The 8,606-nt window shown below is 46.9% G+C and overlaps 3 long non-coding RNA genes across 3 annotated transcripts; all 3 read right to left on the bottom strand.

Moving 5' to 3' along the window:
• Window positions 1-885: 885 nt before the first annotated feature.
• Window positions 886-3,317, bottom strand: LOC135812157 (uncharacterized). The gene is made up of 2 exons (XR_010552766.1): window positions 3,135-3,317; window positions 886-1,349 (listed from the first exon to the last, which is right to left on the bottom strand). It is a non-coding gene; the product is annotated as an uncharacterized LOC135812157 (long non-coding RNA).
• A 1,044-nt stretch (window positions 3,318-4,361) lies between these two features.
• Window positions 4,362-6,035, bottom strand: LOC135812158 (uncharacterized). Its single transcript, XR_010552767.1, has 2 exons — window positions 5,444-6,035; window positions 4,362-4,840 (listed from the first exon to the last, which is right to left on the bottom strand). It is a non-coding gene; the product is annotated as an uncharacterized LOC135812158 (long non-coding RNA).
• Window positions 6,036-7,064: 1,029 nt separating this feature from the next.
• On the bottom strand, window positions 7,065-8,230 carry LOC135812170 (uncharacterized). Its single transcript, XR_010552769.1, has 2 exons — window positions 7,882-8,230; window positions 7,065-7,547 (listed from the first exon to the last, which is right to left on the bottom strand). It is a non-coding gene; the product is annotated as an uncharacterized LOC135812170 (long non-coding RNA).
• Window positions 8,231-8,606: the final 376 nt, after the last annotated feature.

The raw sequence follows: 8,606 nt of genomic DNA on the forward strand, positions 1-8,606 counted from the left end.
CGGCCTGGATAAGCAATCTACATCTACATGTACAGTCAACTTCGCTTATAACGACACTCGGCGGGGCATCCAAAAAAAAGTGTCCTTATTCGCGAAGTGTCGTTATACCCGAAGTCTCATTGTATGTATTACGGTTGGAAGGGACTTTGCTCTGGGCATGGAAGTGCTGTCGTTTTTCGCGAATTGTCGTTATATCCGCAGTCGTTATAAGCGAAGTTGACTGTATTAGTGTAATAGGATTGACAAGCAACACTAACGACCTGTCCTGTGCTTTGATTGATTGTGCTACTTTGCATGCAAAAAGGCAGCACCTATGGGTAGCAAGATTCCTTGTTCGTGCTCCTTCTAGCCAGCTACCGTATAATGTACTTGACCGCGAGACCTTTCTAGGCTTTGGTCGCGGTGGTACACCGCACCTCACCAGCACAGCTCATGTAGCGTATTTAATTTGCCCGTTCAAGAGGCTCGTGTATAAAAAAGAAAAAAAAAAGAAAACAGTGCATACAGGCTACATAGCCATTGCGGTACTTTATTTTTATTTGGCTTCCACTCTTCGTATTGGTATGTCCATTAAAATGGAAAATAAAATACCCAGGGCCACGCCAACTGCGAACAGCGTACTCAACCCAGAATAATATGCATGATCCTGATAACGAGAGGCATACAAAGCATGCGAGTGCACTACCCCACCATTGACACTACTTGGAAGGCAATTGCCGTTGTAACGAAGCTCAGCAGATCCGTTCTTAGGAGATTTAGCAAAGGGCACTCAGGTTCGTTGCAACTCCGAGTGCCATGCGGCACAGCAATTACCAGACAACTGAATCCTCTCTTGAGTTTGCTGCACCCTAACCTCTGTCTATGCACAAGGAGCACGCTGGGCAGTTCGGGGATCAACGGATTTGTATTATCATTCTGACATGATTGGCTAATGGACAGCCAGACAAAGATACGTACAGATTCGTGAGGGTGGAGATACAAAAAATGGATGGATCGCTAAGACACGTTTGAATACCGAGAAACGGGAATGTGAGATCATGGTCCCGTCGTGAACCTGTATATTACCCCTGTGATCATATCGCGTAGTATTGTGCAGGACCGTGAAGTAAATCCAACCTATGACATACACCAAGAGTAAGGGGTTCCATGTCTATGTATGTACTTTTGATTTAGTCGTACACGTACACGTACACGCACTAGAAGGCAGCACTAGTCGTCATCGGAGGTGGTTATCCGCACGGTCGTCTCCTGTTGCTGATAGACGTAATCCTCAGTCTCCACTCTGATCGTGGTCTTTGTCTCTTCGCGCTCCATCCTGGCTGGCAGTTACGACGCGACGGGTGGACAGGCTGTCAGGCGCAGATCAAGCCAAGCAACACACACACACACACACACACACACACACACACACACACACACACACACACACACACACACACACACACACACACACACACACACACACACACACACACACACACACACACACACACACACACACACACACACACACACACACACACACACACACACACACACACACACACACACACACACACACACACACACACACACACACACACACACACACACACACACACACACACACACACACACACACACACACACACACACACACACACACACACACACACACACACACACACACACACACACACACACACACACACACACACACACACACACACACACACACACACACACACACACACACACACACACACACACACACACACACACACACACACACACACACACACACACACACACACACACACACACACACACACACACACACACACACACACACACACACACACACACACACACACACACACACACACACACACACACACACACACACACACACACACACACACACACACACACACACACACACACACACACACACACACACACACACACACACACACACACACACACACACACACACACACACACACACACACACACACACACACACACACACACACACACACACACACACACACACACACACACACACACACACACACACACACACACACACACACACACACACACACACACACACACACACACACACACACACACACACACACACACACACACACACACACACACACACACACACACACACACACACACACACACACACACACACACACACACACACACACACACACACACACACACACACACACACACACACACACACACACACACACACACACACACACACACACACACACACACACACACACACACACACACACACACACACACACACACACACACACACACACACACACACACACACACACACACACACACACACACACACACACACACACACACACACACACACACACACACACACACACACACACACACACACACACACACACACACACACACACACACACACACACACACACACACACACACACACACACACACACACACACACACACACACACACACACACACACACACACACACACACACACACACACACACACACACACACACACACACACACACACACACACACACACACACACACACACACACACACACACACACACACACACACACACACACACACACACACACACACACACACACACACACACACACACACACACACACACACACACACACACACACACACACACACACACAAACAACGCACAGTACATGGAATTTGCAATGTTGATCGAAGCAGTGTAAACGCTATACGTTGGAGTGAATTTTAAAATAGGGTAACCGGGAGATGCGCAGCAACTCCATAAAGAATTTACTTCTCACACACTGCTCGTAGTCCTCGTACAAGAGTGCAGCAACATAAGAGACGTGATAGAACGTTACGTGATAGAACGTTACGTGATAGAACGTTACGTGATAAACACCCAAGCAACCAAATCTAAACCCAGTCACCGAAATTCGGTGCCGCCTTCATTAGAGCATACCAAACTAGTAGAAATGAACGCATGTATGTAGATGTACATACTGGGAAATTGACTGTCTCTGTGTGCATACAGTGTGATTGCATGAGTACTAGCAAAGAAGGTCACAGCAATCGCAAAGTACAATACTCTGGCTGGACGTACCTTGTTGGGCGTTAGCGGGGAACTCAGACGGAGAAGATTCGCGATGAACTGAGAACATACCCCAACGGTCCAAGCGTTTATAGTGTATTTTACGCAGCTTTTTCGCAGCAGCGTTCAGGCCTGTAGCCGCTCTACCGAGTGCGAAGAGCACAAGGCAGCACCGTCGGATAGGGGCCGCGCCGATAAAGGTCACATTAGCCTTTCGCACCCAATAGGCTGTAAAAGGTGTTGTGAATTTTCCGGCTTCGTCGCATTGCATTCACTGACAGGTTCAGGGTGCGACTTCGTGGTCATGGAGACAAACGAAAGCACTATTCACATTAGGTAATCATGACAATCTGTGGTCGTCGAACCAGGAAAACCGGTTTGTTCGTTGTTCAGTGTCCAGTCCCAATGGACGATTATAAGGAATGTTCAGCCGTAAAGAACGCGTCATAGATTTCGTCCATATCATTGGCATGAGTTTGTGTGAATGACATCATCATAACTATGTTTTTTACCATGGGTTTATAATGACTGCAACACTGGCGCTTACGATACCACACGGTGTCATTACATACAGGCCAACTGAACTGATGATGTAGCTGCACACTGCACGTATTACCCTTTGTATAATCCACAACATGATCAAAGAAGGGAAATTTGTGCGTCGCTCCCCGAAATGGCGACAACCTCTTCTTATCATCGAAGAAGCAACTAGTTTCGGGTCGGTATGTGTTTTTACCTTCTTTTTTTTGCAATGGTGCCAAAACTGGTCCGCTTCTAGAAATTCAGGTGTGTTGGCTGTGCACAATCATTGAATTGCTTGACTGAAAAGCATCTTTGTTGGTACAGGTACGTTGCTACCATGTGAAAATCAACCCCTATGTCTCAGTGGCCGATACCAGGCTGGGACGGCACACGGAACTAAGGTAACAGGAATACTAGGAGTGCATGCATGTTCATCTACAAGTGTGAGAGAGCACCCAAGGCACTGGGAAGGCCCAGGACGACTATCCAATACCCGAATCAGTGAACACTGGCCAGTAGGACAAATCGGGAAACATGATACTCAGCTCAAAGCAACACAACGTGCAACTCGGCAAGTTCTTTGCGATAGAAAGTGCTTTGAATTGCACATCTTGGCAAAAAGACTCAATGCAGCGCAGAGCCAAGTATTTATATTAATTGTCTGCACCCCAATCTAGATCATGCAAATCTCTCATACGCCCATTCAAGCACATAACGTTGTGGTCCATCGAAATGAGTTTTTCGAATGATTGAAATCAGCGATGACTATTAGACAATAACGAGAAAAAGACGGTTGTCAAAGTGACTAGATGGAGATATAAATGTGTGTGCACATGATCCACAAAAAGAGAAAGAGGTGTTCAAAACATCATGATAATTGCAATTGTATCATCGTGGAACTCAGTGCTTAGGCACCTTATAATCTACTAAAGGACCGACTGCGTACACACGTAATCATAGGGGTCAAAGTAGCAGGGCTATAACGGGTTTTATCTACAATCATGATAGCCAAGTCTATATTCTCCAGGAAGAATGCCGACGCATCACGCTGCCCTCTCTATTCGACTTCAGTTACCGTTGTTTTCTGAATGTAGACTGCATCATCAGTCTCAACAATCCTGGTGACGGTCGTTTGGGACACTGAAACTCCATCCATTTTGAGCGAAGTTGGCTGATGACAGCGAATAGTACTGATACTGCATACAGAGAAACAAGCACACACACACACACACGCACACGCACGCAGACAAAAATACGCACGCACAACCACACACACGTACGCACACGAGCACACACACAAACACAGACAGGTTAACATATTGAAGACGAATGACTTGAACAGCAACAGATCGTCCGACTTCTTGCAACACAGTGCCACAAAATTGGCATTGCTTTCTAAAGCAAAAGAGTACAATGGGTAGAGTATAAACATGTTGCTCCTTCCAGCTACTCTTTGCTACCATTCGGATGAAGCACAACACAAAGCATCAATTAACAAATTAAAACACAACTACCTCCCAGCGCCACTGACACAAATGCCTGAACTGAACGTCTCAGATCGAAGGGTGCGCATTGACCTCCACGCCGAGAGAAATAATGGCACAGTATTAGCGCTATCGCATGCGCACAAACGCCCCCCCTCCCCCCCTCCTCCTCCCTCACAAACAGTGACACAAAACACATGGGCATTCATCCGCATAAACATAGTTTCGGCGACACACGTGAACTAGGACTCCGTGTTATCACTACAAGTATAAAATATTGTTACGTTCACAGTGTTACGAATTAGTAACATTTACCTTTTTGCGAAGCGACAAACGGACAAGAACAGCCACGAAGGTTTGCGAACAAGTGATCATTCTCTCCCCCGCACGGACGGATTTATAGTCATATAACCCATGATGACCGGCGTCCACCTTTCAGGCTTACTGAGATCATTCAGCGTGGGGCATGGGTACCCGCGGCCAGGTGTGGGAGGCCTGGAATCCCATCCCCGCAATCTCTAGACTCCATCTCAACACGCGCAGTAGATTTTCCGGTTCACCAACATTTGTGCGTGTGGAAAGTTCAAGGTGCTGTGCCCGAAGAGGATGGGTAGGACAGTAATGACTTTGCGTTATTACGCTTGCCGTGTTGGGCAAGACTACAACAAATATGTGTTGAAAACGTATGAAGGGATTATGAAGACGTAATGGCTCCACGCGCAAAGAACACTGCAAGCTTCTGGATGGCGTGGCGGTACATTGTGCGATTGCATTCTCATATTGGTAACCAGCTCTAACTGATAAGCATGACGGAGAACTACCCTCAATTTTTGCCAACTACGTGTTCATGTAGGGGTACGTGTGCAGTGCATCTATCATGTACAAGAAGGCAACGAGTTATGTACGTGGCTTACCAATGTCTGAACATGTCAAACACCCGTCTATGCAGCAATAACATTGACAGCGTGGACGGCACACGCGCAACAACGCTCATGTGCGAGGCGCAGGTTTTCCTTGACAGGAGTTCGAAGTCCGTCGCTGTGGTCCAGCGAAATCTCCTTGACTGAAAGTTACTTGCAGAAATGGGTGTGCAGGAGCGTAGAATACTGTGTACCGCCTGACGTGTCATGCTGAGCTTACGTACAGTTCATCTTTGAAGCGAAAGTGTCATTCTATATTCTTATGTACATGCCCAAATCTACTACATGATAGTACTGTTTTGCCTGTGCATTCCCAACACTGGAAACAAACTGCCTGTCTGGCGAATTCGTTCGTGACAACCTCTCATTTTCTCGACATGTATTGTTGTAGTAGTAGGAGTCAGATGGATAGTGGAGTACAAGTGTAGTGATCAGGTGCAACTATTCTTTCTAGTACTGGTGCTGAACCGCCGAAGTACCGTACTTCCGCGGCTTAGCACCAGTGCTAGAAAGAACCCCTGCTCATCTGAGTGGTGGCGAGCGTGGTGGTGTGTTTTGTTCGCGTTTTGCAGAGGGACAAGAGGTATTGATATGATTCGGACACCAATTTAAAGGAAGGTCTATATCCATTACTAGTGGCTGGTTGATTGCATCTTCAACACTGAACGGTGTAGACATGCACAGAGTTCAGTGCACAATGTAATTACTATTTACCCATCGTGATCAACGAGTGGTTGTATTCAAGACGATGCATCTACTGTGTATTGCTAGCAACTAAAAAGGAGTTTGGCCCATGAAGCGTCCTCAGCAGACACAATTAATGTTATAATAACTCATCATTCCTTTGCTACTAAGGGGTGTGTAAGCGCTCACATCGAACAAGGGTTTGGGGAGAGAGCTTTTGTAGTCCCAACTATGGCTCTGTGAAGAGCGAAGTGACCAGCGAAAAGTTAACCAACATAGGGATCACTCACACATACTCTGTATGCAGTCATGAACGGGCACACTCAGAAAGGTAAGGAATTTTCAGGCTTTGAATTCTATCTGTTCGTCAAGATAACTTTGAATGACATCTGGAAGGTAAGATCAAGAAGAACATGATTGTGGAGATCCGGCCATCAACTAGGAGTACGTTGCACGGTGAAAAGAATGAGAGTATGGAGCATCACATGAACGAGAGGGTGCTCAATGCTAAGCCTCAAACATGCTATGCGGTAGTTGGTAGTCACAAGGAGAGAGAGAGGGGGGGGGGGGGGGTTGAGTAAAGTGTACTACGCTCAACATATCTATGACGAAAAACGAAGGCTTACGACAACACGGATGGCTTATATACAATCATCGAAGGCAGTACGTGTATATCTCTACTCGGATTCGGTGATGGTCGTCTCCTCCACATAAATGGCGTCATCCGTCTCGACCACTTTCGTGATCTTCGTGATGGAGGTCGTAGAAGAGTCCCTGTCCATGTTGAGAGGAAGGTTTGCTTGGTCGATGAGAACCTGAGGGGATTGCACACAAAACACAGTAGACGGGAGCTTTAGAAGCAATTCGAATTCAGGATGATAACAAGCACACGTGGACAGAGGGCGAGATCAAGGGGCCTGGTGAATCCTTGAAATACAAAATAAATAAAAAAAAACAATAAAAAAAGTTTTGGGTCCTCTTCACTCGGCAGAGATGATTCTAGGGAGCTGTACTCATTATGCCGAGAGGCGGGCTAACACCCCAGTGTGGAAATTTTCCCAAGACGAAGTGAACACAGTAGTAGTCGTACTGGGCTAAGTTGAAAAATATAAATAAAATAGAACACGGAGGTTGAAAAATTGTACTCACTGTGGAGTGGAGAGGTAGATGTGGAGCGTTGAAGCAGTCGCAAGGAACTGAGGGAATGTTCTCGGACTTTCGCGTCTTGTACCAGCGTTCTATTCCAGGCTCAGTCAGCGGCGGGCGGTGAAATGATGAGTGCTTATCGCTGGTTTCGGGCATACACGTCTTGCGTGGAATAGAAGTCAGAACGTGCGCGGCTGTCGTAGAGAACAAATTCTTCTTCATTCCGTAAACAGAAAGATGACATTAGCATTTGTTTGATGCGTTTGGGTATTCGCGCTTGCCTGCTTGTGCCTGCGTGTTCGTGCGCGCGCTTGTGCCAGAGAGCGACCACAGCACGGCTCAGTTTTCCTTGTTGTCAATGCTCTGCTTGAGACAATTGTCTGCGTGAGACAATGGTATGTGTAGCGTAAGTGTCTATCAGGGCACAGGTAGAACGAAAGGATACCATGCTCTCCGTTTCCAGCGTCAGAGTTACTACTCACAGCTGCAGTCCAAGTGAACTTTCGGCAGACTTTCCTGGATAGTGGATACATCTTGGCGCCAGGTGGCGTGCGCGATCGAGGCGTTTTGCGCTTGGTACCATGTATTGAACGAAACGACATGTTGGGAGCGACTGTAAGGGATCTAGGACTGTCACTGTCCATGATAATGCAATGGAGTGATAGCGCCAGGAAAAATTACTATGGCCCCATTACTATGGGTACCAGTAGACGACATACGATATGGTC

This window comes from Sycon ciliatum, chromosome 3, assembly GCF_964019385.1.
Source record: "Sycon ciliatum chromosome 3, ocSycCili1.1, whole genome shotgun sequence".
NCBI lineage: Eukaryota > Metazoa > Porifera > Calcarea > Leucosolenida > Sycettidae > Sycon > Sycon ciliatum.